Source organism: Egretta garzetta, unplaced genomic scaffold, assembly GCF_000687185.1.
Source record: "Egretta garzetta isolate BGI_Z169 unplaced genomic scaffold, ASM68718v1 scaffold248, whole genome shotgun sequence".
Taxonomy (NCBI): domain Eukaryota; kingdom Metazoa; phylum Chordata; class Aves; order Pelecaniformes; family Ardeidae; genus Egretta; species Egretta garzetta.
This window is the reverse complement of record NW_009260596.1, coordinates 519,952-527,684: the sequence shown is the minus strand read 5'-3', so window position 1 is coordinate 527,684 and position 7,733 is coordinate 519,952.

The following is a 7,733-nucleotide window of genomic DNA, read 5'->3' as shown; positions in this document are numbered from 1 at the left end:
TTACAAAGCAGCCACCTCAAATGTATTTTCAGGCTGATTAACTTTGAAAAATTGGAAATGGAAAAGAAAAGGACTTTTGTATAGAAAATGTACATTGATAGGAAAGAGAAAATAGCCATTTAAAAAGAAGAAGAGGAAGAAAAAAAACAACAAAAAAGGGAGGACCTGTGACATGGCTTTGGTCTGAAATGCCCAAAAGCATTCGCTTGGGATTTTTTGACTGCTTTGGAGTTGAAGTACTGTGGGTGGGAGACCGAAGCTTTCTCCAGGTGGAGGAGGGCATGGCTTAGGCAGGGGCAGCTCACAGCACTCTGCCCGTGCCTCGCAACTCGGCTTTACAGGAACTGCCAGGCAATGCCTCTAATTCCAAGAAAATATGATGCTGCCATTCCATCCCATGCATCCCACCATGGCAGAGCCCAAACACGGCTGTCAGTTTGATCCTGGCTGATTTGCCCAAGGTCAGGCACAGTTTCTGGTGCAGTGGAGAAGTCAAGCCAGAACGCTACATCCATGACTGTAAGGCCTTCCTCCTTCTCCTTGTCTTATGGGAGATTTAATTCTGAATCAGGGGAAAAAAAAATCCTCATAATTGGCACAACCTCTGTGAAAAACAGAACTCCGTTCATTAAGAGTCTTGCAGTGGCCAGGGACTATTTGGAATATGCTGTGCAGGGGAACAGCCTCTGTATTTCAGAAATATGCCGTGTTAAAAAATAAAAAGTCTAAGAAAAGCTAGCTTAAAAACCCTAGCCATCAGAGAACAGGGTTACAGTGAGAAGCAGCGAAAGGGCTGAGTAGTGGGCGAGTTTTGCTGGCACAAACCCGTGCCCAACTCCATGCACAAGTTGACAGACTCGGGGAGGTCACAGCTCTAAAAAATTGGTTCACTGCATTTGCTCACAAGCGTCTTTACTTTCTACTACCTCTGCTGTGAGGTGCAAGCTCTGTTTGCTGAGGGCCCAGAGTTTTTACTTCCAACATCAGGTCAGCACACCTCGAGGGTATGGATACAGAGAATCACACCATGGTTAAAGGAACAGCACAGTTTAGGGAACTAATTTTTATTTATTTTTTTTTAAGACAGATGTTTTGTTCAACTGGTATCAATTATTCTCAGCAAAACTGTATAATCCGTCATGTTTTTTCCTGTGTGTTGGTACTGCTTTTCTTCCAAACACATACTACAGCGCAATGCTCACTCCTAAGTGCAATCTAATATTGGTGCTCCTGAGCTAATTTAAGGGATAGGGACAAATCAAAAGTAACTCAAAATATATTTCTAAACCTTGTGGTGAAACCAAATTATCATTACTTTCCAAAAGATACTGGAAAAGTCTCTGACCTGCTGGAAGGAAGCAGCAAGCCTGCCAGCATTACAGATAATGTTGTAATCTGCCTCTCTCTGACTTTAGCATCTTTATCTTAGCAAGCTGATACCACCTGAAAAATTTGACAGATATTATTCTTGAAGGCCAAAACACGATGTCTGTGCAAAGACAACTCCAGCTACTTTGAGTCTGAGCTGAAAAAATAAGATTACTTGATTTGAAATGAGTGCTTATCTAATGTTCCTTCCTTGCTGGCATGCTTGCTTGCTACCACACTTTCAGACCATGCATTTAGCTGAATCTCTCCTCAGTCACCGGTCAGCCTTCTTTGCAGAAAACAGGCTGGCATGGGAACACTGGGAGAGAAAAATCTGCTCACAACAACCTCCCCTGCAGCATCGGCAGCCCTGATGTTAGCACATGTGAGCCTCCAAGAGAAACTGCTCAGTAGATGCCTGAAACCAACCAGAAAACTTGACTCCTTCCTTGACCAAGCTGAAACAAATGCAAGTTTTCCATCAGCAGTAATGAACATGAAGCAGGAGTTACGTCCCTGTACTGAGGAATCTCCGCAGACCAGCCCAGAGAAGGTGGCCAGGCAATGCAGCCGTGCCCACAGGACAGCGATCTGGAAACCTGAGCCACAGACCAACCTGGGGCCAGTTTGGTTCCTTGCATTGCTTGGTGAGCTGCAGATCAGTTCCCTACAGCCCTACAGCGTGGTGGCTCGCTTGACCTTGTGAGGCTCTGCAGCCAACACGGCACGCTCTTGCCCCATTTCCCAACAGGCAGTCATTGAACTGTTTCGTTTGTCTATTTTCCCTAAGCATCTGCTATAGACCACTGCTGGAGAGAAAATACCACTGTAGGTAGATCCTTCAGCTTGATGTAATGTGGCCTTTCTTATCTGACATCTCAAGTAACTCTGCCCCTCCCCTGGTGCCCACAGAATCACTGAATCACAGAATGGCAGGGGTTGGAAGGGACCTCGGGAGGTCATCTAGTCCAACCCCCCTGCTACAGCAGGTTCGCCTAGAGCAGGTTGCATAGGACATCGTCCAAGCGGGTTTTGAATATGTCCAAAGAAGGAGACTCCACAACCCCCCTGGGCAGCCTGTTCCAGTGCTCTGTCACCCTCATGGTAAAGAACTTCTTCCTCATATTCAGCTGAAACCTCTTACACTTCAGTTTGTGCCCATTGCCCCTTGTCCTGTCACTGGGCACCAGTGAGAAGAGTCTGGCTCTGTCCTTGTGACATGCACCCTTAAGCTATTTGTAAGTGTTGATGAGATCCCCACCTTTCCCTGCTATTGCGCTTGGAGAGTTGAGGTGTCCTGGTACCAGAAGCCCCAGACAACAGCGCTACAGGTCATACATACCTACAGGCACGCCTGCATACACGAGCGCTGGCAGGCCATCTCCCCGTGTATGCTGCATGAACTAATGCGTCAGTTTACTTTACATCCTGAAGTCCCTTCCATTTGCAAATATCAGTATTAGATATGTAAACATGAGATAACACAAACATCACCTTTATGCAAACCCACACAATTTCTAATATGCATGTGCCCCTTTAAAACCAGAAAAAAGCTCTTGAAGACTGGATACCCCTCATATTTTCTGATTGTCCATCAGTGGTGCCATTACTTTGTCAGAAATCCCAATAAAAGCAAAGGTCTGACCTTTTCCCCCAGATAATTTCCTTTTCATAATAGCAAGAAGACAAAGCCAAGCAGTGAATTTCTGCGAGGATTATTGCACTTCTTGGGTGGCTGATATGACTTGGCCTCTGGCATCAAGCCATGCTACGCACTCCAGAAATGCACCGCATTTCATCGGTTATTGCTTGCATATTACTGCTGGGCAAGTGAACGCTCCATACGCTGGAACAAATTCAAGCGCCTTGAAAAGAGATATCTTCCTCAGCATTGGCATTCGTGTGATGTGGCTGTAAATTATGCCCAGAGTGTTCATTTTCTTTTAAAATGTGTTCTCATCTCATAATAATTAATGGTGTCAAGTTACTGGTGTGAAAAAAGCCTGACTTTACAACGATGGATTAATGAAATAACAGTCATGGCTGGAGTAGCAGCAATAAATTGTTAGAGAGGAGTGACACACCTGAAGTGATACTTTCAAAGGCCTTAAATTATTTAGGTTTCAATGTTCCTCATAAATATTTGGTTTTGTTAACATTTGTTTCTGTGTTAAAAATGGAATCAGCAGCTCTGGCAAGAACAACTCTCTTGCTGATGGGCGGGGGGAAACGGGGCGCCTGTGCTTTCCAACACATCCTTCTCTACCCCAGGAATGACTTCCTAATTCGGCAGTCATCTGTACATCTCAGACCTTCACTGTTCAGGGAAGTGAAATCCAAACTCCACAGGCTCAGAAAGGCTTTGAATCCATAGCGCTGAGCTTATGGGTCCACATCGCTTTCTTCTTAAAACTGGTATGAACCGAGAAACTCTTGGAGTAGTCAAACGGGGAGAAAACAGAGTAAGCAATTTCCACATAGATACCCTTTTGATTAAATTCTTTATTCAATCCATTTTAATATTCAATATTCTATGAAATGCAAGAAGAAGAGGGACAGAGCCCTGCAGATATATTGGGAGGGAGGAAAATCTCATTTAGAACATCGGGAAACTTATTTAATGTCAAAGAGCGCTGGATCAGGCTTTTGGAAACCACACCTAAGGGCAAGGCAAAGGGAAAAAATATATTCTCTCTGCTTATAATGTGTCTGACACAAGATCCCTAATTGCTGGCATAAACTGGTATAAAAAATTGACTGTGGGTATCAATGGAATTACATAACTTTGTAACTGATGAAGACTCTATGCATTTCCCAATACTTATTATCAATTAAACTTGGTGTTCTAAATTGACAATTAGGTATTGTTAATTAGATTGTTTGGTAGGAAAAAAAATCGCTGAAAACCACAGATATTCCTCCAAACATCACCTCAATTCAGATCCTACAACAAAACTAATAAATAGTAATCATTTTTGTAAAGCAAGCAGTACCTAATGAAAAGACAGCAAAATCATCAAGAAACTTCCCAATGCAATATAAAGCATTCCATTTCTTTCCTCCTTGATATTTTGTTTTCCAGACTGGAGGTTTTCTTCATTGTGCTCTTATGATGGCCTCACACTGTTCCTTTATCTCCATCAAGGCTTGCATCAGGCTGTGATCTGTCCCATGGGTCACTTTCATAATATTATAGGCCTTGAGGAGAGAAGAGAGAGGGACACGTTAGTCATTGCACAGACTGTACGACGGCGTTGGTCACTGCAGTGGGGCAGGGATATAAGCACCGGCCCTCAAGTGGTTGGCAGCTGAGGCACTTGAATGCATGGCATATTAGAAATGGGAGTGAAGTATCACAGAGTGTGTAATGATTTGTCTCTGACAAAGGAGGAGGCACTGACACATTATTCTTAGGTGTTAAAGCCCACAAATATGTTGCACATACGGGTGTTTGGAATAGAAGACGAAGATACTTTTGCACTGAGGCATGAAGGCCGTTTTAAGATTGGTCAACTACAGCACCCAAGGCTTCGATACATTATTTAAAAGACGACTGTGACATTCATGATGTTAGTAGCCTCAAAGTCCTGTAAATAGAAATGGATTAATGCTTAACCAATGGAATAAAGTGCCTTAACTGTATCAGGAGAAACTATGCATAGCATCAAACAAATGAGTACATTAATAGCTTCACTCTAAAAAGACATGCAGGGAAATCGGTCTTTGCTGCTTCTCCCAGGGATTATTTTTCTGTGTGCGTTGATCATCTTTTATTGCTTGGCCAATTTATGCTTGCTGATATTGCCTGTAAGTGTCGCTGATTCCCTGCCACAGATATGTCTGAAATGCTCTTTGCCCAGCTCATGTTTAGATCATCACTTTTCATATGACATTTCTGCTTCTTCCTCCCATTAAATTCCTCCTGCAAGGGAAGAAGTACCAGATGGAAATGGATTCAGCACTTATGAAGAAAGAACAAGGGAGCTAGGTAGGAGAAAAGACATCAGAGATATTTCCTCATCCCAAATTGAGGATTTGCCAAAACCTAAATGCAGCCTGTGTTTCAACGGGTTCCCGGTCCAGTCAGCTGACAAAATTCAGCTAAATCAGCTTTGGATTGCAGGAAAAGGATCTTTTTGGAAACAAATGTTGAGGAAGGGGCCTTATTTAAATTGGAAAGATAAAACTGAAAATAAATCTATTCTTTGGTGGGATGAATGAAAGCCTGCTTCCAAATTCTAGAGACTGGCAAGCATACGGAAATTCTAGCACAGTTTATTTTTGCTTCAAATTAGCTAATTCTTAAAAGATGAGGGAGGCAGCAAAAGACTGAAAGAACAAGTTGAAATAGCAATCAAAACAAATCAGAGTGTGCAAGGAGCTCTAAAAAGAGTCAAATATGTTCTTAGCTACCACAATACCCTACTACTAAATGATAAAATACTCAGTTAAACGGAACAATGGAAATGCTTTCACCACCATTAGAAATGCCTAAGAAACATGAAATAAAATCAGAAATCCTCAATTTTTGCGTATTTTTATTTTAGCAGAAATAGAAACCTGGTCATGTTTTTGCAAAAGGTTTGCAAGTAAGACATACTTGTACTCCCTGAAAAGACTACCTAAATTGTCCTTAGTGTTCTGATTTTCTTAGTTTAACATATTGGGGAAATGTAAAGAACAGATCATAGAAGTATTTCAACATAGTGGAGTGTGAGGTATTAAGCTGTACAAGAGGTTGGGTTTTTTAAAAATAAATAATTGAAAAAATCATGCAAAAAGCAAGAATAAGAGCCAGTCCTTCCCTTGTAGAGGCAGTGGGATGGAGAAAGATGAACACTTGCATGGCGTAGGAATCCCTGGATGGCACAGAGCAGGACAGCTGCGGGTGGGAACCCGTGCGTGTGGCAGTGCAGCAATACGGTGCTGCGCCCAGGCTAACTAGGGAGGGACAGGGTCACCCTAGAGAGCAGTGGCCAGGTAAACTGGCCATGGATCCAGATGCACTTGGTGCACAGCGTTTGCATGCCCTGGCCAAGAAAGCTGTTGGATTTATTGTGAATGATCTCTGCTAAGAGCTGTGCATTTGGATACATCTGAGTCGCAGTCCCGGGGCAGCTGACTTTGATCTTCAGCCCACCTTACAGGACAGAGCTCAGGCAGTGATGGACCTGGACACCTGATGCACAGCCAGAAATGTCCATATGGATATGCCCCTGTTAAAAGGCAAAAATCCTTAGTATCAAACCTAATCTTGAGATAGTGCTGCCATTGCTGGCTTCTTTCTCACCTCCAACATTTCCTTTCCATTTCCTTTCTCTCCTCAGCATGGCAGATAAATGCATCCAGTCTTTATCCTTTTGTTTTCTCGGGGAGAAAATCATTCTCATGCAAAGTACTGTCTCACACGCTGCAGTACGAGTCAGACCCAGCTGCGTCCAAGTTAGAATAGCAATGACTTCTCCAATCCCCAAATTAAACCGGCATTAAGTTATGTAGCTGTTTTTGCAAAGGTCAATGCAAAACTGGGGATAATTTCACCTCCAAAGCAAGGAATTGTTTTGCTGGGCAGAAGCAGGAACATGCAGGCTCTCTGAAGACTCCCCTGCTCTCCTCGATTGCACAGCTGACCAGCAGAGCCAGGGCTGAGCAGAGTCTTGTGGCCTGTGTGGTCTTCCTCTCAGCTAAAAGAACAAATCTAATTATGAAAAACTACAGTAATCACAAGACAGCAACATAGGCCACGGTGTCATCAGCCATATACTGTCCCTCTGAAGAATATGAAACCCATTAGATTAGTGTATGGCCATTGCTCCATGAATGCAAATGAAACGCAGCACCGTCGCTTGCGCCTGATTCGCAGCTGCGGGGACCGGTGGGCAGGTGCAGGATGGCACCGCTCCGTCACAGAGAAAGCGGAAAGCAAACGGCCATGCGCCAAAATGGCATGAAGTGAAGGCTAGCATTTCAGGGGGAGTATCTGTGGTTTTCCATCACTCTTGATTGAAGGGGACACTTGTGAAAGCAGGCGTAGGAAAACCAAAATCTATCACAGTTACTACCAACCACAGCTGGTAAACCACTCAGCGTTTGAAGCAAACACATAGAGAAAGGGGATTTCTTCAGTGTTGCTGTGAAACCCGGGAGGGATTTCACCCCAATTCCTGTGCTTTTTGCCTCCACACCAGGGATTACAGTAAGAAGGGAAATGATATTGTCCCTATTGCTGGCCTTCATGAGACAAGACAGCCATGCCATTCAGCTCGTGGGAGGATGAAGGCGCTCCTTCACGTGCCAGCCACGTGTAGGGTCCGCAGGAGATGCTGGCCGGTTGGCGTCGCACACGCGCGCACCCCCCTGGCACA